The following is a 26,387-nucleotide window of genomic DNA, read 5'->3' on the forward strand; positions in this document are numbered from 1 at the left end:
AGGAGGAGAGGCTTTGCGGCACCACAGGCCTGACCTTTCACCGCAGGAGAGGAAACTGCAGTGGGGATGAGGCTCCCTGGCCACAGGACTGGCCCCCAACATTTTGCTGTCTGAGGCAGAGGAGCAGATGCTGCTGTCTCTCGCAGGTTAAGACACCTACTACTAAGAACTGGCTCAATGTCGGCCGGTGCCCATGGGGACTGGTAGGGTGAAAGGCTCAAATAGTAGGTGGAGCCAGAGCCAAGAACAGGCAGAGTCAACTAACCCAAGTTTCGTCCCCATCTTCTTCTTACAAGCAGCAACTCATGAGATTAAGGAGGAGGAAGGTAGGAATATTGAGTTTGGTGTGGCATTTGCCTTAATGGACCAGCCTCTCCTGGTCTGGCTAAATTATTTTGGATTATTAAAAATCCCACATGCACATCTCATTGGGAGTAAATATAGAATAATCATCCTTTTTTAAAAAAAGGTAGCAATTCACTGCCCTTTCACGACACCTCTAATCAGCTGCCAGGAGTGGCCACATCGCTCTGTGCCTAACGGTAGGGCTGGTTCTGTGAGGCTGCCTTTGCAGCAAACATTGTTCTCAGTTCTTTCTTAAAAGAAACTTTGGTTTGCATTTTACTTTTGATTTAGCAACTATCAACTTGAGGCTAAAAAGCCTGTCAAGGAGGCAGAGAAGCCAGATTGGAGGAGGAGGCGGTGAGAGTTCGGAGTGTGTGTGTGTGTGTGTGTGTGTGTGCTTAAAACTTAAAGCTTGGAAAGTAAAGAAGAATGTGGATGGTGTGGTAATTAAGCTAAGATTCTTTTCTTTTCTTTTCTCAGTTCTAACTCTTAGTGCCAGTTTCTTTGGAACTCTTTTCAATTCCCTTATCCACAACTGAGTCTACAGGGGATTTTTTTAATTCCACATTAGGGGGGCAGTTTTTAATGCCACAGTAAGATATTTTAGGGTGTATCGCTGAGATAATATCAATACTTGGATGGCTAAAGCATAGAGCCTTTGGCCTCAGCTCTGGAAGACATGTTGGTATCCTAAAGAGCGGGAGAAGCTGAAATGTCATATCCTGGGGAGAAGGAACTGCTCCCCTCTAAGAGCACTTTGTGAAACTGCCACAAGTAGTTCAAATTGTATTGTCTAATATTAGATGTGCAGATGTCACTTAAAGATTTTTGGCAGTCAAACCTTTAATGAAAGTAACAGGTTCTCCCACTACTCTCTATAAAGATAACTTAGATTTTAACATGGCATCTATATCCAATTTGTTTGGCTGATAAAATGACTGGCATACATGAGCAAGGAATAAAAGCCCCCCCCCAACTTTAAAACAAACAAAACTTTGATATAGCAACTATCAACTTGAGGCTAAAAGAAATCTGACTTGATATGAGAACATATAAAACTTCCCTTGTACTGCCTTAGGGACGGATGGTTCAGTCTTTTCCCAGTTTGAGTCCATTTCACATGTACTCATTCTGTTTCCACATTAACCTGTGCTATTTCTTTTTCTTTTATTTAAGTACACACTTTTAAAGTACATCTTTTATTTTCTATTTTATCACAAAATACATATCTTATAGCAACATACATGTTTTATGCAAAAATACGTATTTTTCGTGCCGTGCCATATTTTGGTACTTTTAAAAAACTTTTTTTTTTTGAGCTGAGAACTGCAACTCAAATTTCACGAAGGATAAATAAGTTTCAATATACTCAAAGGCATGGATGAGGTCAGTTTGCAATGGAATTCACAGAAACCCAAATTTCTTAAGCATTCATGATTTATCTTATTGAATACAGTCGACTCCAGCTGGCAGAGGCTCTCAGGCTGGGATCCTTTGCCCCACCCTCATGCTACCCAAGAGCTTTTTAGATGGAGATGCTTAGGACTGAACCTTGGACCTTGTATGCGCAAAGCATGCGCTCTGCCACTGGTCCTATGGCACCACTGATTGATTATGTTCATTAAGCTGTGTATAAGGGCTGTTTCACCCACTCACTTTCCTCAGCATGTGAACAGCTGTGGCCCATCCACAGAATATAGCTCATGAAGGGGGGGAAGATTAGTGTGAAGCATGGATACAGTTGCAGAGAGCACCATTACTGTGGCAGCTGAAATAAAAGTCCCTGCCAGATTCGCCACATGAGATGCTAAACGGCCTCTGTATTATGATAATGTGTAGATCACACCTCAGAGAATGGATGCATGGACCATAGGGCTTCCCCACCCCCTAAAGTTAATTATTACAATACCTTCACTAATGAAGAACAAAGCAGACACTTTGGTATAGTAATTATGAGTGCTGGACTCCTTGGTCAGGGGGGTTCAGAGCTCTAATCTCCACTTAGCTAAGAAGTGGAATGGGTGATCTTGCCCCATTTTTGACCCTCCCTCTCAGTCTTCACTACTTAGCAGGGCTGTTGTGAAGATTAGGGGTAACTCACATCTAGATACAGTCAAACCTCAGTTTACGCCTACCTCGGCGAATGACCGTGTCGGCGAGCGACCGCTGCGGACCCAGAAGTGTTTACATCCAGGTTCCACGGCGGAACGAATTGCGGTCACAAACCGAGGCACCACTGTACACCACCCAGAGCTGAGAGGACGGTAGGGTGTTAATAACACTATTCTCTTCTGACATATACTGCCCATATTTGTTTCACTTTATACTCAATTTCCCACAAACAGATTTCCATCCAACTTCAGGACCAGAATATGCAATATTTTTGATCAGTATCATCTCACTTTAACAGTCATGGAGAATCCCATGAACTATAGTTTGTCAAGGATGCTGGGAACTGCAGCTTTGTGACGTCAGAACCCTGAACACCACGGCTTATTTTCAGGGGATGTCTTATACCGTGTTTCCCCTTTTTTAAGACACCGTCTTATTACTTTTTTTTCTCAAAAAACCACAGGGTGGCTTATTTTTGGTGGGATGTCTTACTCGTATTTTTATTATGAGTCTGAGGGAAGGGAGGTGTGCGTCCCTGGCCCAGCCCTCTCTCCCCAGCCCTGGGATGTTCGCAAAGGGCTGCTCTCTCTCTCCTCTGATGTGGGGACTCACTTAATAGCAATCTGCTACACTGGAGCTTCTTAAATCTAAACCAGTATAATGGAATCTATCTGTGTGATACAGTCCTAGCAGTAGCCTATAGTAAAGCAAATAAGGATCTCTACTAGCCAGCTGCCCAAGACTTAAGTTCCAACAATGTAACACTTTGTAGTGCTAAAATAAAAAAAATCCTTCAGTAGCACCTTAAAGACCAACTAAGTTTTATTTTGGTATGAGTCTTTAAGGTGCTACTGAAGGAATTTTTTTATTTTACTTCGACCCAGACCAACACGGCTACCTACCTGTAACCAGAACTTTGTAGTGCTATCACTGATAGCAAAGAAGCTACCTGCTGAGAACAAAGAAGCCAGCTAAACAGCAATTAAGATTGCTGACTTGGTAAATGGTAGCAATTAAGAAGCAATTGAGCTAGCAAGGTAAAATTTTGTGGGTAAAGGAAGCTAGGACCGGCAGTTTAACTTTTGTGCTCACAAACAGCAAGAAGGAAAAAGTCCTTAATTTTTTTAAAAAAGTCCCCAAGGCAAGGACTGCGATCCAGACTACTTACAAATCCTTAAAGGGGCAGCTCCACAGACAAGCAAGCATAAGGTAGAAAGGAAGGCTGCAAGGAGACAACAATCAGACACAGGAGACTGCCGTCAAGAGGAAATCAACAGGCAACTCATGGGTGGACGCATAGAATGGAAGGGAAAGGTGGAGGGAAGCGAGAGGTGGGTTCTGTGTGTGTGTGAGAGAGAGAGACAGAGAGACAGAGAGACAGAGAGACAGAGAGACACAGACGCGCACACGGAGATCTCTCCCTTAAAGGGAAAACAGCCTTTGCATTCAATCGCTCCTCTCCCGTCAAGAGGAAATCAACAGGCAACTCATGGGTGGACGCATAGAATGGAAGGGAAAGGTGGAGGGAAGCGAGAGGTGGGTTCTGTGTGTGAGAGAGAGAGAGAGACAGAGAGACAGAGAGACAGAGGACACAGACGCGCACACGGAGATCTCTCCCTTAAAGGGAAAACAGCCTTTGCATTCAATCGCCCCTCTCCCGTCAAGAGGAAATCAACAGGCAACTCAGGGGTGGGCGCATAGAATGGAAGGGAAAGGTGGGGGGAAGCGAGAGGTGGGTGCTCTCTCTCTCTCTCTGTGTGTGTGTGTGTGTGTGTGAGAGAGAGAGAGAGAGAGAGAGAGATGCAGGGGGCGGGGGGAGAGAGAGAGACAGACGCGCTCACGGAGGTCACGAGGCTTCGGCAGCCAGCAGCTACGGCTCTTCAGTGCATTTTTACAAGCTTTTAAAGGAAATACGTGTCTGTGGAGCGACAGCAAAATGGAGATATTTTTAAGGGGGGGTTGGCTGGCGGGAGGGGGGTTATTGCTACTGGGTGAAGGGTCTATCAGTATGTCTTATTTTCGGGGTATGGCTTGTATCGCGCAATTGCTTAGAAATCCTGCTATGGCTTATATAATGACTACGTCTTAAAAAAGGGGAAACACGGTATATTTTTTTTGTTAAGCTTTTTTATTTTTTACCGGTATTAAGCTTTCGGGGCTCGGTGCGGCGCGCACTGCAAAAGCACCATACAGACCTGCTCCCACCACTAACAATACCCCAGTACGTCTTATTTTTTGGGGATGCCTTATATTTTATTGCCTCCAGAAAATCGTGCCATGGCTTATTTTATAGGCACGTCTTAAAATGTGAGAAACACGGTACTACTGCAGTTCCTGGGGGTTCTCTATGACCGCTGAAGTGGCATAAAATGGGCTTTAAACTTGATCAATTTGATCAAGTTCTAGAAATCATTTTCACTGCCTGGAATTAATTCTGAAAGAAGCAACAATGATGACTGATCTCCTGAGTGTGTGCAGAGTATATTGTACTCCAACTTAAATAACAAGACATTTACAACTCTAGCCTGCCTTTACACTCAGCTCGTCTCTGCAGGCCTGCCTTAGAATGCTAAGATGAGTGGCAAATGTGGGAAGGACCTACTGGGCTGTATGAAATGCTCTCTCTCTCTCTCTCTCTCTCTCTCTCTCTCTCTCTCTCTCTCTCTCTCTCTCTCTCTCTCTCTCTCTCTCTGCTTCCCTTTTGGCATCAACTTCAGGCTTTTAAAGTTTAAATTGCAGTGGGATTTTTTAACTGCTGCTTTTATTTGACTGGTAATATATGTTGTTCTGGTGCTTATTTTTATTTGATCCCCCCCCCAAAAAACCCTATTTATTCATTATTGACATTAACTGAAATATATTCCTTTCAAGGCTCGCATTCCAAGTTTTACATTTCAGAAGTTAACAAAGCAATTCCAGCTTTTAGCAAAGTTGGCATTCTGTAATCTGCCCTCTCTCCTTTGAATCTACGCAGCTAATAGACCCATTTCCACAAAGTCCCTTCCGGCATAGCAGGAAGGGAGGTTGCGGGCACCCACGAGCCCTTCACGTGCTGGGGGGGGGGGTTGCCATCCCTGCTGCCATCACCTCCCCCAAAATGCTGAGGGGTACTCCCTTAAGGAGTCCGGGGGCGTGGCCATGTCCGAAGCCGTGGTAGGTGAGGGCCTAAGGCACACCCCCTATTGGTGGCCCCAGGGTGAGTTCCTAGTTGATCTGCATCACAGGGCTCACCCAACGGTGGTTTACCCTTCACAGACTGCCAGCACAACGGGCTGGAGTCGGGTATAGTCGGTTAGATCCAGTGCCTAAGCCAATACCTCTCTACATCTGTAATCAATAAAGTTGTGGCCTTTTATGCCCATTAACCTTACTCATCGTGTTTTGTGTTTTTATTTATTCGGGGAGGGTCGGGGTATTGCCACGCAACTTCTAAACATGTTAATAACCATTCCTGGTCTGATGGAACCTGTTGACTTTCTTGTTCATAAGACGATCCTTAGTAAAGATTTCAAGTCTTTGTGCATATCCTCCTTGATCACATTAAACAGGATCAGCATTGGTGTATAATCCCCATCATATCATGTTATGTTTTTAAATATATATATGTATATGTTTTGATTTTTAGAATGTAGCGAGGGAGAAGCATTCTCCTTAATAAGGTGTTTGAAATGCTATAATTTCCCACTGATAGCTTAAAGCTTGTAATCATGACTCAAAGAAAAGTTTGGACTGAATGACCTTGGAGATCTTTCTGGATTTCTGAGGTTTTTTTTAAAGTTCTACGAAGAAACTACAAGAGACTTCATTCTGCAGAACAGTAAACTTTTTTTGTTGTTGTAGGTTGCAACTAACAGACCCTTACTTCCAAGTAAATTGGAGACCTTGATGTTAATTGTATACTGTGCATGACTAAATTTGGGCTGCAAAGAAACCACCAATACCACCTAAGAATTAGGGTTATTTTTAAGGGCTAGCCAGGCAATGGTCCCTTGTGTACAATAAAGCAAGCAAGACTGTGCACCACTTCTAATCTGATTAAAGTCACATAGAATGACCAAAAGTATTTTTTAAAATATGTAGTTATGATAAAATCTTAATATTTACAAAGGATTGTGTTCAAAAGATGCATCAGTTCTAACTCTTGGTTATGTATTCAGAGAGATTAAAAATGGTAGAGGTTGAAATTTTTTAAAAGAGGCAAATATTAAAGTGAAATGTAAATTAAAGGTTTTGCTGAATTCTATCTGAAACAGTTTCAGATCAGATTGGGGAGTGTGTGTATGGGGGGAACAGGCATTAAATAGCTCCCCACTAGTCCATAGGCAACTGGCAATTTATTTCTCTGTGAAAAATGGCAATCCTTGATTGGAATCATCTTTTGAGAGAGCATAAAAGTAGCAACATCAAAGATGCCTTGAGGAAAAAATGGCACGAGGTCTTTACCACTCCAAGTTCTGATCAGTATTATTACCCCTTGGCTGCACACTTTAGCTCTCTTTGTTAGGAAGCTAATCACAGTGCCACATATCTTGCTACGCAGCAGTAATTAAGAATTAAGCAACAAAACCTAATACATCATCCACTGTTGTGGGGATTCAGTGTTCTGACAGAAGGGGGGGGGAATTCACAGCAAAGGTAGAATTTGCAGCAATCAATTATGTTCCTTGAATGAGCAAATGGCATGCCAGTGAATCAGAACCACATGGCAAAGGTGTCGCGTTTCAACTGCGTGGCTTTATTTCATGGCAACAATAAACTGGAAAATGTGCATCCTGATAAATCTGAATTTGGATACCTGCCTCGACCATCACTATTGAGCATCATGCAAAATTTATAACAGCTCCAGGAAACCACCCCATTGTTATTTAAATATGCCACAGAGGGGCTTTCTGTGAGATTCAGAATGTGTGCATGATACATGCTTTTTGTATGTGATTTTTCTCTCTCTGCATGCAGCCTACATATCTTTCTTTAAAGCAGTACTGATGGGGGGCACAATGGCTGGTGCCCAGAGGTCAGTCAGGGAGGCCAACAGTAGGGGGAGCCAGAGCCCACGAAAGACACAGCCAACTAATTCTAGTCCCCCCCTTCCTTCTGCTAAGTTCTGTAAGTGCAGTGTTTAGACCAGGCATAGGCAACCTTGGCTCTCCAGATGTTTTGGAACTACAACTCCCATGATCCCTAGCTAACAGGGCCAGTGGTCAGGGATCATGGGAGCTGTAGTTCCAAAACATCTGGAGAGCCAAGGTTGCCTATGCCTGGTTTAGACAAAGGAGGAAGAAGCTGACAAACAGTATCACCCCTTGGAATAGATATAAGAGACGACAGACTAGCCTGTCTATGGGGGGGGTGAGTTTGCACACACATCTCCTATACAGAAAGCATGTGGGGGTGTTGAGTCAGCTAGACCAGCTCTGCATTGATGCATATGCCAGCCAGCTGTACATGTGCACATGTAAGGCATGGGGGAATCGTTATTGGACAGCAATCTTCTCTCTGGGGAGGGAACTAGGGGCTCGGAGTCTGTATGTGTAAGACATAAAATTATCAACCTATTCTCTTTTGCCAGTGCATGCTTTATGCTCCTGTCAGATCTTCCAGGCTGTGAGTCCTGGGAGACCTGCTCCCTGCCTTGCAGGTCTTTTTCCACCTGGCCTGGGAAAGTGGGGCCTGGAATGACTCCAGCTACAAAAACTGATGCGGATGAATAGACTCCTGGTTTGGGGCAATGCTTATGGGGGTTTGTTGGAAAAGGTAGTTGCCGCTATTAATATTATTATTATTATTTTAATTTTTAGACCTTATTATGATTTATGTGGAAATTGTTTTGATTTGGTTCTGTACTTTTCAATGTGTTTTATTTATTGTTCATGACTTTGTTGTTTAGTCATTTAGTCATGTCCGACTCTTCGTGACCCCATGGACCACAGCACGCCAGGTACTCCTGTCTTCCACTGCCTCCTGCAGTTTGCTTAGACTCATCTTGGTAGCTTCGAGAACACTGTCCAACCATCTCGTCCTCTGTCGTCCCCTTCTCCTTGTGCCCTCAATCTTTCCCAACACCAGAGTCTTTTCCAGGGTGCCTTCTCTTCTCATGAGGTGGCCAAAGTATTGGAGCCTCAGCTTCAGGATCTGTCCTTCCAGTGAGCACTCGGGGCTGATTTCCTTCAGAATGGATAGGTTTGATCTTCTTGCAGTCCATGGGACTCTCAAGAGTCTCCTCCAGCACCATAATTCAAAAGCATCAATTCTTCGGCGATCAGCCTTCTTTATGGTCCAGCTCTCACTTCCATACATCACTACTGGGAAAACCATAGCTTTAACTATACAGACCTTTGTCGACAAGGTGATGTCTTTGCTTTTTAAGATGCTGTCTAGGTTTGTCATTGCTTTTGTTCATGATTACTTTTGTTATATTTGTAATTATGTACATTTTCCATGCTGTAAACTGCCTTGAGCATGGTTTTAACTATAAAAAGGTGGCATACAAATAAAAGAAAGGTAATCCAGCTCCAGTTTATTCGTGGACACCCCCGCCCCCAACAGTCTCCAGAATGAAGGCAGGAAACATTGCACTTGCTCTGAATTGGCTTCGGATGTCACCGTGTGGCGTTTCCACAAAGGCAGATCCCACAAATCTGGAGTCTTGTGGGTAAAAGTAAAGTGCTGTCCACCATCGGTATGCAGCAAAATGGCTGGCAAGATTCTGCCACACTTCACATCTGTTGGCACCTCTGAAAAGATAATAAATGAAACACTCCCAACTTTACAGGCCGTGACTAGGGTGATGGAATGCAGGGGCTGGAGGAAGAAAGCTTCCACCTCAGCCTTATACAAAATACTCAGACATATATAAAAAAGTGAGGCATATAATCCATTTTGAATTATGATGCCTGTTTGTAGTTGAGGTTCTGTGACTAAAACATTTATAGAGCATGTTTTATAGCATGTCTCAATCAGAGAGGCACTGCAGCCTTCAGCCTACAAAAATAATTTCTGATGTGCTTCTGAAGTCTGAGTTTCCCAGATCTCTTCTAATTGGTAGAAGGGAATACTGAGGATGGATGGCAGATGTGTTGTTAATTAATATCCTACTGGGTTAATCAGCAGAACCTTGGGAGATGCTAGAAGACTATTGATGTATCCTGGGAGGAAAAATCCTTGATCTATAGATTTCTTTTTAAAAATTATGCTCATAGCTCTTCCAGCTATTTGATAATGTGATACTTTCAAACAGTAAATAGCTGCTAGTAAGGAATTAACATGCTTTGTGTAACATTATTGTGCAGTCTCTTTTACATCTTTCAGTGACACGTGCCTGATATTGATATTAACTGATAATACGTTTTGCCTGTACAGTATGTATTTCTTCAGTAGTCATTCATTGATCTTGATATTTCCCCACAATTTCACCCCAGTGTACTGTGTTTTATCCTAATATCAGGCTTTGCCACACATAGCAGATTAACAGCACTAGTATAACCAGGTATTGCTGTCATATTGGCATCATCACACAGTCTTCCAAAGACTGGTGCAAGATTTAGTAACATACTTGTTCTTTAAAGAAGTTCCTGATTTTGTGATTCAGTAATATTTTCCAAGTTTGAGGGAACCACTACATATGGTATTACGACAACCTTATCCAAAGTACATGGATGAAAATGGGCTTTATGAAAACTCTTCAAATAGTTGTCCTGTCCCTTCCCATCAATTGGCTATGACTACTCCTTTCAGTCCTCCACTGAGGGACTGAAAGATTCAGTGCTTAGCCCATTGCTTCTTTCATCCATTAACAAGAACTAGCTGTAGAGTTTCATTCAACACAGAGCTGAAGCTTTTCAGAAGAGATTTTCCTGAGAAAAACTTCTCCCAGGAATATTTGGGATGTATAAAATCTGCAAACCACACTTGCAACCTGGTCATAATGCTGCAGGAGAGAAAAAAAGGTATATGTGACAATTAAAGGTACAGGAATGAACTTTGCCTGTTTCTGGATCTGTCTACATAATCCTAAGGACAGTAGCCCTATTTTACTCATGAGTAAGAACATATGAGTGGACTGAGTGGGGACACTAGTTCTGCTCTCCCATCACCATGTGTTGGGGGCCAAACGTCTAAGGGGAGGTGCTGTTCTATTTGTGTAAAACTCCGCCATGATGAAGATCTCTAGAAACTCAAAATCTACATCATACAGGGAGCCTGCACAACTGTAGGAATGTCCCCACTTCAGATGGCCACCTAATAACCTGTGTAGGGTGACAAGGCAAACAAGATGGGGTGAAGCTTGTCCCCTCTGTCTCTCTTAGGAATAGGCAAATAATTGAATTTCAGTTTCTCTCTTTTGCCAATGTGTCTTTTGCCAATGTGTTTTCCATCATAAGATTTACAACACATCAAAAAAAATGCTTCAGGAAAAAGTGTTGTAAATCTTATGATGGAAAACACATTGGCGAAAGACAGAACTCCACAGCGCCAACTAGTGTCACAGTGTTATAACACATTTAATACGTTTTTTCTTTACTAATGTTGCTGAGTCCTCAGTTTATCATTTTTCCAGTTCAAGATCAGTTCTTCACATTTCCACATCATCTCGTAATTTCTTCTAAAACACACCTCTGTGCATGCAGTTTTGCTGAATACAATGCATTTTAGCATGTTACTTTCACCCATATACTCATGTTCAACCCCACTTTACTACAGTATATGCATTTTTTGCACACATTACAAGGCTAGAAAACTGCATTGCAAAATTCAGAGAAGTGGAGATTTTGAAGGATGGCTGCATTCCAGTTCACATATTCTTTGAGAAAATATGATTTATTCACATTTAAATGCAAACTGAATTTCTCCACCACCTCTGCTCCCTGTACACATGTGTTCTACTTGCTTCTGAATGGAATGGCTGAACAGAGCCTAAAACTCCAGTGAAATAAATGGAATTCATTTCTAAACAATATTTGGAAGATTGAGATACCAGGGTAATTTAACTGAAAGTAAGGATGAGTTTACACATAAGCATGTTCATTGCTTGCTGACTGTCTAATCAAGTAGTGGCTTCCTCACTGCAAAACCAGAGGTTGGCTTATTATACAATAGAGGCAGAGCTTTCTGGTCACCAGGCATCATCCCAAACACAACATTTCTCAGTTGAAGGCATTTCACAGATGCAGCTAATGAGACACTTACCGTAGTGATTCAGATGCACTGTGAATAAACTAAATAGGCAGTTTAGGCAGAATAAACTGAATAGACAGTGGTAATAATTTAAATAGAGATTATTCCCAAGTAGTTGTGATTAATGCTGGGCCACCATCTACAACCCACTCGATAGACACTGTCTATGTGAGGGTGACGTCATAAGGGTTCTCTTGAAAATATGAACCCATTTACTTGGAATGTAAAAATGGCTCATAAGAAAGGTATAAATGAAGGTTCTTTCAGAACAAAGGAAAATTGGATTCCAAAATATTAATAGCCTATGGAAATGTCTTGCAATATGTGCTTCCAGTAAGGTCATGGAAATTCAAGTAGCACACAACACGACCCTAAGTATTTTTACTTAGAAGTAAGTCTCAGGCTGCTTCCAGATTGCTGCTATTTTGTGTGTGGAATTCAATCGCACCCTGGAAAATTCAGGTTGTGCAATTAAAGTGGATTTGACATTTTTGCACAACTAATGCCACCACCACCCCACTCAAAGCAGACTATTTGCAATAAGGAAAGTGACAAGAAATGCACAACAAAGTGTGGGATAACATTTGCTTGACATGAAATCATATAACCTCCCTTCAAACGAATCAGGTTGAATGCTCAATAGAGATCATCTGGAAATTATAGCATTGAGTTCATTGAGACTCATTTCCCTGTAAGAGTCCATAAGACTGCAGACTCAGTATGTATCTGAATCAGGTTCAGTGTGTGAATACATAAAGGCAGTGCTGAAATTACAAAATCACCTTTTGTGACACTTCCTTTAGTTACCTTTTGGAAAAGGCTATGGGGATGCATGCTTTGGCTTAGAGAGTCAGGGTCTGGGGCTTGTGGCTTTCATTCAGAATACCCTACTTTTCTACCACTATATAGATGGTAGTAGTAATACATTCTTCTGGGAAAGAAATCTTCCAGAAATGCATCCAGTAGTGTAAATGTGAACATTTCATAAGCTAAAAGCAATCTAAAAATATTTCCTCAAAACTGGGTCAAAAAGGAAGTTATAATCCAGCATCTGATCCTAATTAATGTCCAAGAAACTAAAAACGTATTGAATTCACAATGGAAGTTTCACTATATGAAAGCATATTGACAACCAATTATGCCTCACAGAAGTTGCTGCCGTGAAATGCCAGTGCATCTGTTCAGCGAAACAATAATGAAGAATGAGTTTTTTTGTTTTTGTTTTAGTGGTGAACTACTACATAAACGAGACTAATACATAGATGTGAGCAATGACAGTAAGCTTCAGAATCCAATAAACTTGTGTGGGAGACAAGCAGAACACAGAAATATTGTCCAAGAATGCTGCCCCCCACCCTTGGCTGGTTTTGCACATTGTAGTTTCAGCTCTTGGGGAATGGCATCTCAAAGTGAAAAGGAATTACTTGCCTCTTAAGATGACAGCGAAATCACATTTCTAACTAATCACTGTAAATCTTTATTGTCTTGAAGCTAGCTCTCTCATGTTACAGCTGTGTAAATAAATTTCGCTGGATTACTCTTAAATTACACTGGCGTGAGTGAGAGGAGAAGTGGGCCCTTTGAAAGCTGAATCCTGTCAGGTTTCTCCTAATTAGTAATCCTAATTAGCCATCTTGATTGTATGAAACTGAGCAAAACAATAGACAGTGGTATATGGAAACAACTCCACGCTGGTTTCAAAGAAGAAGGCCAGAAACTTCATGACTGGGAGAGGAATGCATTCCTGAGGTGACACCATTTCCGTGCGCTTGACATCTAACGCAGTTGACTGGGTCACAACGCAGTGAAATCTGGCATTCTCCTGTCAAGAACAACGTTGCTGTTCACTGGAATTTTTCCATGGGAGGAAACCAGATTTCATCATGCCAGGGCACAGTAAGAGAATATGCTTGCCTTTGGGTGGTGTTAGTGACTCAAAGATGATTGAGAGGATTGGATCTCAGTATCTAAAGCAGGAATCATGAACCTGTGACCCTCCATATGATGTTGGGCTCTAACTCTGATCAGCCCCAACCACCAGGAACAGTGGTTAGAGATGATGGGAGATGTAGTCTAATTATTTCTGAGGGGCCACTGATGCTCTCTATCCCTGACCTAAACAGAGCCTTTCCTGTGAAAAAGCAAATATTTCCACTCCCAGCTGCTACAAACACATACTGTGGACAGTCCAGTTGGGAAACTCAAGAGGCCCACATGCTATAATCCTATCATATGTTCAATTCAAAGGTCTCCATGTGAACCTACCTAGAACCTGAGATGATCCTCTGAGGTCCTTCCTTGTGTGTCTCCTCTACAAGAGCTTCAGATAATGGCAATGTGAGAATAGGCATTTTCTGCAGTGGCTCCCCATTTGTGGAATGCTCTCCCCAGGGATGTTTGGCTGGCACCTTCATTATACACCCTTAGGCACCAGGTAGAAATGTTCCTCTTTAACCAGGCCTTTGAGTGATTGACATCCAATGTCCTTTTAAATGTGTTTTGGAAGAGGGGATTATTGAGTCGCCTTTATTCTCATTTTCATTATGTATTTTCTGTTTTTGATATTGTAATTTTATGTTGTGAACAGCCCTGAGGTCTATGGGTATAGAGCGGTATAAAAAATAAATAATAATAAAAAAGTCACTTTGTTTGTTTTAAGCTAAATAAATAAATTCTAAACAATTTTCATTTGGTATTTTCATTCTGGCCTGAGAGAAAATCTGTATGACTGTGGAATAGCTATCACAACTTGTCATAGGATGATATACCAGTGTGTGGACTGTTTCTACATCAAACTTCAACTAGCTCAGGGCCCCAGATATGTTCTGTAAGTGAGGTTGTGATCCAGGAAACAGGGAATATCTTAATTAGGAAGATAACAGGTAGGGCATCTTCAGTAGGCCCTGAACCAGGAAGAGAGACTGTGATGAGGGATGTGTGCCCAAGCTGGGAACCCCTTTTCTTTCGTGAACTGGCATTCTGCATGGAAAGGTTCATCACAAATCTCCAATGCTCTTTCAGATAGCTGCTCTCATGTTCCAAACTTTAGCAATTTAAACAAGGTCACAGCCACACTGTATAGATAAAGCACATTAAAGGTAAAGGGACCCCTGACCATTAGGTCCAGTCGTGATGGACTCTGGGGTTGAGGCACTCATCTTGCATTATTGGCCGAGGGCGCCGGCGTACAGCTTCCAGGTCATGTGGCCAGCATGACAAAGCCACTTCTGGCGAACCAGAGCAGCACACGGAAACGCCGTTTACCTTCCCACCAGAGCGGTACCTATTTATCTACTTGCACTTTGACGTGCTTTCGAACTGCTAGGTTGGCAGGAGCTGGGACCAACCAATGGGAGCTCACCCTGTGGCGGTGATTTGAACCACCGACCTTCTGATCAGCAAGCCCTAGGCTCTGTGGTTTAACCCACAGCCCCACCTGCTTCCACATGTGCACATTTATAGCACATATAAAACACATGACTCCTCCCAAATAATGCTGGGAACTGTAGCTTTGTGAGGAATAAATTACAGTTCCCAGGACTCAAGAGGGGGGAAGCCACACATATGGTGTGTCTGTGATCCAAGTTATTGTTGGATTTTTTGAAGAGTCAAGTTACTTTAGAGCCGGTCTAATGTAAATACTGTCTGTTTAAGAGAAACAGGTGCCCATGATTTCTGTTAATTGCTCACAGGCGTGGGCTCTGCTCCTTGTATATAAGGCTCTGCCAGAAAGCCTTCTGCATCTCTTAGTTAGATCTTTCAGTTTGATTTATCTCTTAGTAGATCACTCTCTCAGTTATTCTCAGTTTAAGAGATTCCCAGTTGAATCTTAATATGAGAGTTGTTTAGTTATAAAGCTAGTTTGCTGTTAATTCTTGGGTAGTTTAATGGGGAGTTATGTGGGAGTTTGTGGGAGGTTTGGAATGGTTTGAAGGTTGGAATGTGAGTAGATAAAGTTGCTAAGAGAGAAAGCATTTATCTTTAGTTTAAAGTCTCTTTAGAGTCAGTTTGTTTTTCAGTTAAAGAAACCCAACAGTTTGTATTTTCTTCTGTATGCTTTTACAAGCGTACAGCTAGTAAGGGGTTTCATATAAGGGAGATAATTCCCTACGCTCTTGGTGGTGTTTTCTTAGCCAGGTCAACTTCTGACTGTGTATATTCTGTGTGAAGCATACTTTAAAGGGCCGCTGGAAACTGGGATATATGATTTAGATTAAGCAGGTTTCAATACCCAGTTTTCTACCAATATTTTTCTTATTATATATATTTCTCCCCCAAAAGTTATGCTACTATTGAATGAACCTTTGGAACACCATAATTAGGGATGTTTGAGGAAATTATACTTTGCAAAACTGGTGTGTGGAAGGCAATTTTCTTGCAGATTTCACACTTTTCTCAATTTTGCAATACGGTTCTCAGCTCAAAGAATGTACCAAGTTTCTAAGCTGGGAAGAAAATAAATTCAAAAATGGTTTTTATGTGGATTTTTAAAATTTTAAAAACCTACAAATTAATGTGCAAGTGGGATATAGTTGACTTATTTGTTAAGCTTGCACAGACTGGAAACAGAATGAACTGTCTATCCTTACCTGTATTGCTGCCACTTCTACATTATGCCACCCTGGCTACCAGTATTGTCAGCTCCTAGCCAGGGCTGTCTTAAGCATACCCGGCACTGTGGTGCAAAGATATCTCCGGCGGCACCCCCCCTGTTTCCCAGAGTTGTTGACCTTTCCCCAAGCCTCTGCAGGGATCGCTCTCCTCCCGTGGGGGCTTGGGAAGGAAGCTGTACATCCGCCAGCCATATAGTTGGCGGGGCACAGCTTCCATCCTAAGCCTCTGCGGGGATCGCTCTCCTCTCACGGAGGCTTGGGAGGCAAGCTGCCCGCCCACCAGCCATATGGTTGACTGGGCACAACTGGCAAGCATGCAGGAGGGAAAGGGGAGGCCGCCGGCAAAGCCATACAGCTCCCCCACTCGCTGGGGCACCCCTGAGAGGCCGGCGCCCTGGCACAACACACCAGTAAACCCAATGGGAAAGATGGCTCTGCTCCTAGCTTCAATGCTTGCTCTGTCCTGGGTTAAATCTCCTCCACTTTAACAGGAGGTGTCGGGGGAAGTAGATTCCCTCAAATGATTCTAAATTATTGTACAAATCATACCGCACGGTGAGTCAATGCTTAGCTCAGGCACAGGCAAACTCAGCCCTCCAGATGTTTTGGGTCTACAACTCCCATCATCCCTAGCTAACAGGACCAGTGGTCAGGGATGATGGGAAGTATAGTCTCAAAACATCTGGAGGGCAGAGTTTGCCTATGCCTGGCTTAGCTGATTCTCCTATCAGTTTGTAAAACAGTTATATAAAATAGATGCTCTTTCTGCTCAGCAATTCATTCCTATGCTAAAGCGATTGTTCTTCAGGCACAGAAGCAGTCCTTTCGGAGCTGCCATCACATTTATGAAACAGGGTTTTACGATCCCAACTTGTTTGGGAAAATGAATGTTCAGCTCATATGTGTCATTATTGTCAGAACACAGATTTCGAGAGTCACCATCTGTGAGTGTTCACACTTGGAGCCTGATTAGAATCAAATTTATTCGATCAAGGAATAGAAAGAATGTGATGTGACTGATGGGAATCAATCAAAACTCAGGGTCAAATTAGACGAGCCATGATTGTTCTCTTGATGTACCATTTCTTTTCCTAAAGAAAGAAGCTTTGAAGGTAGGATTGGATTCGCCCATGACACTGGGAAAGAGTAAAAGAAACACTTTGCCCCCCCCTTCCATTTCCCAACTGGAAGCCTGCCCACTCCCATTCCAAGCTGCTATTAGCCCCTGAATGGGTGGCGGCGGACAGGTAAACAACATAGGGAAGGCTTAACCCACCTCTCCCTAGCACCCTGGTCCCAATTCAATTCAAACTCCAGAAGAAGTCAGTAACTACCAAGTCCTCTTAAAAATCAACGGGTCAAGTTAGATGTGACCAACTTAAATCCTGTTAATTTCAACAGGATTCAGGAATAGCTAGCATTCATTGAATCAGAGCTTAAGAAACTGCTTCAAACAACTATGCCAGCACATTGAGAAGCATGTGGGCTTAGACAGGGGCCAGCAAACTTTTTCAGCAGGGGGCTGGTCCACTGTCCCTCAGACCTTATGGGGAGCCGGACTATATTTTGTATGTATGTATATATATATATATATATATATATATATATATATATATATATATATAAAATAAATATACCACGAGCCCTGGTGGCTGCTTACCTGTGTCTTGCAATCAGCAGGACTGGCAGCGGCGGAGGGATGATGAGTGGCGCACAAAAGGGCTCCAGAGAGGGGCTGCTTAAAATGGAGGCCACTCAAGCGCTGCTGCTGCTGACGCCAACAAAGCCCAGCCCCCTTCCTCCTCTAGGCAGGGCAGGGAGAAGCCAGATGGAGAGGGGGAGGAGGCGTCGCTGCCACCATGTGAGGGAGAGGGAGGGAGAGGGAAAGAATGTGCATGCTGGTGATTCATGTGGCAATTCCCAGACCATCCGCGGGCCGGATCCAGAAGGCTATTGGGCCTGATCCGGCCTGCAGGCATTAGTTTGGCTACCCATTGGCATGTGTTCAATCAGGTATGGTCATTCTGCATCACCACACTGTCTACTTACAAAAGATCTAGGATGAGAAAAAGAGTGGCAGCTCATTGTTTCTGAAAGTGCTGTGTATTTATTTTTGGATAGCAAGCATGTGTTGAAATGAGAGGAGGGTGCATGCTAAAGCAGTTCAGTTATCACACGGGGCATCAAAGTCAGCCCTCAACAGGTCAATTTTGCCTTGTGTTTCTAAGTAAATATTTCTGAACATAAGTGTAGGTGCCGCAGAGTAATACATGGCATTTCTTAAATGGGTAGAACACAGAATTCTACAGGGCATAACTCATTTGGAGTTTATACTATATTTTAGCCTATCAGGCAGCTGTTATGTGTGTCAATTCCACTCTTCACTTCCACTGTGTGTGAAAATGGTTTTTGTTGGCTCTTCCACTATCATCCCCTACCAAGGATTGAGCAAGACAATAATTGGTATGTGGTGAGTCTGAACAAGCCAAGCTGATAGGCATACAGGTAGACAAATTACCTGAATGAGCAGTGATAAAATCAGATAGGTTGTTCTACAAAACATGCGGGGAATATGCTTCTCTCTCTAACAGCAGTGTTTGCCTCTTTGGTATTTGTTCCAATGAAATTTCAAGAGCCTTCTGTAGGTCAATATGATTCAAATGTTCAAGAATATGTGTTTATTTGCTCTAATTAGCTGGCAGCTTGAATTATCCGACACATGGTATCTAAACACCTGGAAATATAAAAGTCACCACCTCCAGCAACCTGTCTATTTTTTTTTACTACATACAGTTTAATAAGTAACCTTGAAACCCAGTCCCCAATCAACTTATAATTGCCAAGATGAAGCTACCCAGACAATATCTGCAATGTTGTCCCTATTCTTTTGTATTCTAGTTGATGCCATATTTTTATAAATCTGCCTGGATGAAGGAATCGCTGCAAACAGTTTTTAAAGTTGGATTATCTCCATCTCATTGATTACCTATGAACTGCGAGTAAGGCAGATGCATTGCTTAAACCACAACCGTTTACTCAGACTTTCAGCTTTGTTGATGTGTTAATCTGATCTACCGATTTGTGGTGTATTTTGCATTTCTTTTGTGAGTGCAATTTTATTGTTGGCTATTTTTTTTCTTAATGCTGGTGGTATAGATTTTTTTTAATACAAATAAGTAAAATAAATAATTGCTAAACAGAGACTAACGGACATTGACTATTGTAACAAAAGCAAAATCATCACGGTAATTTTATATGCATGCCACCTTTCCACAAAGAGAATCATGCTCAAACCAAATTTCAAAATCAGCCGTCACAACAACAATTTCATAAAAACATTTAAACAGCACAATAGCAACAACAACCACCCGAGTCAGTACTATAAATATACTGTATTGGCCTGAATATAAGCCGTACCTGAATATAAGCCGCGCCTTTAAAATTCCGCAGGCACTCCCACCCATTCCGCTTTACCGTACGTCTGTTTCAGCAGCGAAATCATAAAAGCCAATTTTTGTAAGGTCATGAATTTAAGCCGCACTTTAACTTTTCACGGTTGGAATTTGGGGGGAAAGTGAGGCTTATATTCAGGCCAATGCAGTTCTACACCAAGATGACATTCACTGCATCATATATAGCAAAAATAACAAATAGCAAAAATAATAAATAGCAAAAATAACAAGGGAGCTTGAGAGTTCCACCTTGACCCTAGAGACACCCCTTCCATTATTTTGTTCACAGTCCCTCTCCTGCAGCAGCTTCTTATAGGCTGAGAATGCGGTAGCTGGAAGATACCCGGGATGTTCACAGTCCCTCTAAATTTATTCTTGAAAGGAGTGGTTTGACAACAGCGTTTCACCCACTTTTAAAGCCTTCTGTGCTGAATAATATGTAAGCAGGCAGAAGCGGAATAGATGAAGCTTTTTTCATTGTTGCATTGCACCAACTTGTTGAATGTTTGGCTGCCCTGTAGCCAGAAAAAGCATGAAAGCCCAGCTAGGGATAAACAGGAACAACTCCAACGTGATGACCTAATTGCCTTATTAGAAGGGAGTCTATAGTATGTCTTTTGGAGAATCTATGTTGGCTAGGCTATACACACGAAGCACTAAAATACCATTTCCCATAGACATGAATAAATTGGATGTGAAGATGGTAAGAGGGTTGGGGAGGGGAGAATAAAATTGACAAGTGTTCTGTTCAAAAAAGGCCTCTGGCTGATTAATTTTCCATCTGGTGCTTGTCTGTGTTGGAATTGTTACTGGTTCTTTTGTCATTTTTTTATGATTGAGTTAAACTTGGTGTTTTTTTTTCCTTTTTCCTTTTTTTGTATTTGAATATTCTGGTATTCTGATGTGTGAGACATCATGAGTTCCTCAGAAAGTTGACTGAATATAAGTTTTTAAAATAAATACACATTCTGAATAAGCCTCCACTCTCTCTGGAAAGCAGCAAAGGGGAAAGAGTTAAGGCTCTGCTTGTGGTCTTCCCAGAGGCATTTGCTTGGTCACTGCAGAACACGGGGTGTTGCTTTGGGCGCACCATTGGCTGGATCTAGCAACATCTTCTTACATGCCTTGCATTTTTGTAGAACAAAGCATAAGCGTCAGAAGTGCATATATAGAATGTCCCAAAGTAAGCTAAATGCTAGCTAGCACTGCTGGCTTCTAACATGCCCTGGAATTTTGTAGAACAAGTGCATTACTTTAACAATTCCAGTGACAGTCAGCCATTTGTCCTCCCTTCTTTGCTAAATGCTGGAGGATGCAAGACTATAGTTTTTCTGACCTAGAGCTGTTAAAGTAATGGACACTATCTCTAGATCAGGAGCTGCAATCCCTATCTGTTGAGCAGGATTAGAGACAGGATGCTTGCTTTTAAAGCACTTACCGAGCATCATGCAAGCTTCTTGCAAGAAGGAGTGGATAAAAAGACTGGAACTGTCTGTCCCCTCCACCCTGCTTCAACAGATTCTGTGTAGGTAGGTCTGAAAGATAGTAGGTTCCTGCTTGTTTTCATTGTTGTTGATGCTGATATAATGTACAAAAATGTCACAAATCATATAAAAATAGAATATGCACTTGAAAGTCATCGCAATGTTGCCTGTCGACTAGGGAACAAAATCCTTTGGGCTATTCAAGTTTAGGGTTTCGTCTTTGGACAAAACTTACTTGCAGGCATTTTGCTTTAGGGAAAGATGTCGGGGCAGAACCTTTGCTAGTTATCTGATCCCAGGATGTCCAAAACCATCCTACTTTTGTTTGCAAACGCAGCTCAAGGAACTGACAGGTGAGCTGAAAGCTCCTATTTACCTGTCCAGCGAGAAACAACTGATTTTTCATGTTAAAAGAGAACCAACTTTCCCTTTTAATGCAGGCATTTTTTATTCTGTTTAACGCAGGCTCGAGTGCTCGTTCTTCTATACATTCTTCCATTTCAAACTGGAAAATACTCAAAATAGATCAATTATGTTGGAAACCATTTCACTCAATAATAGGCCTTTTATGGGCAGTGAATCTTTCAGAGAGACATCTACTTGTTATCTCTGAAACAGCAGAGTACAATTCATTGACTTCCAAGAAAAAGAGAGAGGCTACTTTGCTTCAGTAAACAGAAAAGCAACACTGGAAGAAGAAATACTGACAAAATGAAAACTATGCTACCTTTAATTCGTAAAATTTAAAAAAGTGAGGAGAGAGAAATGTTAGTGTGGAACAATGAAGACAGGTGCTATTTTAAATTAGGGTGGTGTATATTATATTCTGAAATGTAAAAATCCAAATTCTAGAAGAGTTGAGTCAGGGCTGATTCAGATGCTAAGATGGGAATATTTTCTGAATCCTTCCTAATAAAGAGCACAATCCAGCCAAATATACGCACAATTAAATATTACGTTCCTTAACATCTATAGGAAGTCTTGGGGGGGGGGAGGTTTAGGGAGCAATATGTAGATGTTACCTGGATCTGTTATCCCCTCTCATCTAAAGCAGGCAAGATTGTGCAAATATTAGGCCGCTGTCTGGAGGTAGTAATGGGCTGAAGGAAGGTCAATAAAATGAGCTGGAGTCCAAGAGGTGCTGGAAGTCTGGACACAGGGGTAGATAGCCTGTTCTAGATGGGATTCCATGCCCTGTGAAGGAAGAGGTCTGTAACTTGGGAGAATTTCTTGATCCAGCTAGGCACTAAAGGCCCAGAGGCCCAGAAAGCCTATTTTCAGCTTCAGTTGATTCACCGCCTACAACCATTTCTGGATAGAGATAGCTTTGTGGCAGTAACCCACGCTCAGGCAGGAATGAGCAGTGGACAAGGGTGGTGCCACCTACCTTTTCTCCTGGCAGTGCTGTCGCTGCCATGTATGGAGGAAGGGTAATGAACATAATGAGCGAGGAAAGCCCACACCAGCCATCATCTAATCAGCATTTATAGGTATTGCATTTTTGGCCCTATGAGTTGAACATCGGTATGCACATTTCTGAGCATTGAATGGGTTCTGCTTGACCATATCAGGGAACGGAAGGTGTTAAGATGCTGTGACCGTGTCATGTAGCCAGGGCAGAGACAAGATAGATATGCTATCTATGATTAGATTAGTTGGATTTTTACCCTTCCATTTCCCATGGATTCAGGAAGGATTGCAACATCTTTAAGGTCAAATGATAAAAGAAGCTGTTGAAGAAAATAAAATATATAAACTGTCAGAACAACACTCCAACCAGATTAAAATTACAAATTAACCTCGCTCTCCTTTCCCTTCTATGTAGCAGCCTGGTAATTGACACTGAAAGCCAGCCGAAAGAGGACAGATTTAGGGCTGATTCACACATTTATGTACCTTACTGAAATATGTCATGCTTGAGGTAATAATATGATGGCATTTGATTTTTGACAACTGCTCACACATTCAAGTCATCTCCTGATACTATAGGCCTGGTTATCACAAAAAGAAGATGAAAAAGTCAAGTTCTTCTTGGCCTGCACTTCTTCATATAGGGGCTCATACAAAAAAGTGAATTCCTCAATATACAAAGAATTGTGAGAAGTTCACTTCTCTCACATCTACTATTCCTTTAATGAAGGGTTTTTTTCTTAATCATATGGGGGACCATTCAACTATAAGCCCCTATACCACAGACTGAAATCAATGCTGGATTTATGTATAGGCTAAGTAGGCTGAAGCCTAGGGCCTCAAAATCTAGGGGGCCTTGCCAATTTACACGCTCCCCAGCAGGTAACCTCCCCTCTCCTAAAATTGCAAGCCCAAGACTTCATGCAAAGGTAACTCAGGCCCAGCAACTATGAGACTGAGAACTAGACAGTGGGGCCCAATTTGAAGAAGTGGGGTGAAACTTGAATTTTTTTTTGTAGGGCCCCATTTCACAGGCAAAGTTTGCAAAATATTATAGATTTAAATGAAATCCATCTAGATTGCCCTGGTGCGGAGCCCCCCTTAGGAGCAGCCCCCGGGGCCCAATTTGGCCAAATTGCTCCAAGGTCAGCCCTGATGGAGACTGTGCAGGGATTGGATGGACAAGCCCTGCACCTTCTAGGTCCCTGGTGTCACTATTCAGAGTACAGACTCAAGGACTTGTTATGGAAATAAAGGGGGCACCTATTGGAAATCAGTTTTGTCACCTCCCCCCTAAACCCTGGGATGATGAGCCCAGCCACCTTTTATTCACAGTTGCATTAGCACTACACCATAGCATGGCCATAAACCTGTACATTCAATCGCTGAAAGACACACCCAATATGTAGCAATGGAGATTTACGTTACTGCTTTATGAATGAACACTGTGTTTTATGAATGGACTCTGTATTTTGTGACTTACCTAAGAGTCACCAACAGGGAGCTCCAGAATCTGACAGCTAACCAATCGGGTACTACCAAACAGTGACCCCTATTGCTGAAAGCAGGTAACCAGCAGGAAATGTTTCAGCTCAGCCTTTGCACTGTTGACTGAACAGCCCCTGATGTGCAGATAATGGAGAAAGCTTGTAAATTGTATCCCTTCTGGCATCCTGGCCAACTCTATTATGCTGGTGTAAACCATGGTGCACCAGGAGCGCAGAATAGCAGCAAATAAAATCCACTCATACGTCAGTGACTGATAAGCCTTGTCAACCAGGTCTTCCAAAGTCTGGGAAGAGTGAGCCATACAATGGGCACCACCAGTGAAAAGGTCCTGCTCCGTGTAGCTCCTGCCCTGTCATTTGATAGGGTGCCCACTTGTGCTCCTTCTTGACATGGAATGCTCTTTATTGGAGTCTCCAGGTCCAGTACAAAGACCATAAGAAGGGAGAGCAGGGATCTTGAAGTCCCCAACAGCTGTTAAGCAAGCAAGCAAGCAAGCACATACGTAATCTTTGTAACAGTCAGGTCGCCTATGTCCTGACCAGGCCTGCGCCCAGTCTTGTTTTTGTACAATCTTGTTTGTTCTCAGTAACCAAAATTATATTATCAACATATACAACATATCAACATATTCAAGCAGAAAAGCTGCTTTCCTTCATTTGCAAGGAATCATATGAAACAAAGTGGTACTAATAAAGAAAAGCTCCAGGGTGGCAATAGAAAGCAAACTAAAAATACTTTTGCAGTTCATCAGAACTATCCAGCAATATCAAGTTATAGGAAAACTGGTGCTAAAAACAGTAACCCTTCTAGTTAGTTAATTGATTTGGCAACTTCCATGCACATGATGTCTGATGCTAATCCCCCCCCCCAAAGTTAAATGATAACTCATCAGAGGCAGCTACAGTTGCAAGTGGAAACAAAATAACTGTGAAAGAAAAAGGAACAGGTTTGCTCAAGTGTGTTGCAGATAGAAATACTGTTTGTAATGAAGTGAGAGCAGTAGTTACTTGAATTAACAAATAAGAAAGTTGTGAGAATTTACATGCTAGATCAAAATTGCTTAATTCATTGAGAAGGGGATTGTAAGAAAAACACTGGGGCCTAATTTGAATAATAGAGTGCCTGGTATCTGGTGGGCAATCTCCTCCTTTATTTCCACACTGTGGCTGCAGACCAAATCACCTGTCAGGAGAGCTATGAGATTCGGGTGAGGCTCATATGCCCTCCTAATCCCAGCAGGTATATAACAGAAAGACCTGGCCTGCCCAGGCTTCTGTACATTGAAAGTGAAAAACTTAGACAAATAAATTTTGATGAAATTTTGGGTGATTTTGCTATGAGGAAGGCTAGGGGAAAAACATTTTATCATTACTGTATTTGATGTTTGTATACTTCTTAATATGTATTTTAAAACTGACTTTTTAATAACAACATAAAGTGGATTCTAAAAGTCAGGTAATCTGTCAGGTAATCATGATCATATTATTTACACTTTAGAGGCAATTTAATTTGTAAACTCAATGTTTATTATTATTTTTTTACAACTTCATTTTCCTAAGAAATAATGTTTATTCCACAAAAGGTTTACAAAGTTCAGCTATTGCAAAGGTTTTTCAGTGTTAATTTTATGCATTTTTAAAAATCACCATGGTATTTAACAATAACATCTTATGTCTTTTAGAGGAGAAATTGTCAATTCTGAATTTTACACACCCGTCATCATCCTGGGCTTCACTCAATTTTGTTTATAACACTCTTCAGTTTTCTTCTAGTTGTGAGGGGCCTCACAAGTGTAGTAGCCTAGGGCCCAGGGGCGTACCCAGGATCAAAACTAGGGGGGGGGGCAAGCCATGGTGTGTGTGTGTGAACCTTTTTTTAAAAAAAAACTTTCACCAAGCACGAGAAGCCAAGGGTACTGTTTTAAACTCCAAAGATGGCAAATGTCCCTAGCCCCTGAAAACAGGAATGCAAGTACGATTCAGCCCCAACCACTGCAAACACGGATGCAAGCCAGAGTTTCCCCAGAAACTCAAAGCACAATTAAGACCCAGCAGCTCACAGCAGGGACAGAAAAGTGAAGCATGCAAAGGAGCTCTGGGAGGGACCAGCGAGTGGCAGCCGAGGCTCCGAATGAATGTTGTTGTTGTTGTTGTTGTTGTTGTTGTTCTGCTCCCCTGGCTTGCAGCAGCATCCAATCCTTAAAGGCAGGAGGCGGGATTTCATCGCCGCAGCATTTAACCCTTCATAGCCTGAGCCGGCAGTAAACACAGTGCTTTGAAAACCGGGAT

This window comes from Zootoca vivipara, chromosome 11 (assembly GCF_963506605.1).
Source record: "Zootoca vivipara chromosome 11, rZooViv1.1, whole genome shotgun sequence".
NCBI classification, from domain to species: Eukaryota; Metazoa; Chordata; class Lepidosauria; order Squamata; family Lacertidae; genus Zootoca; species Zootoca vivipara.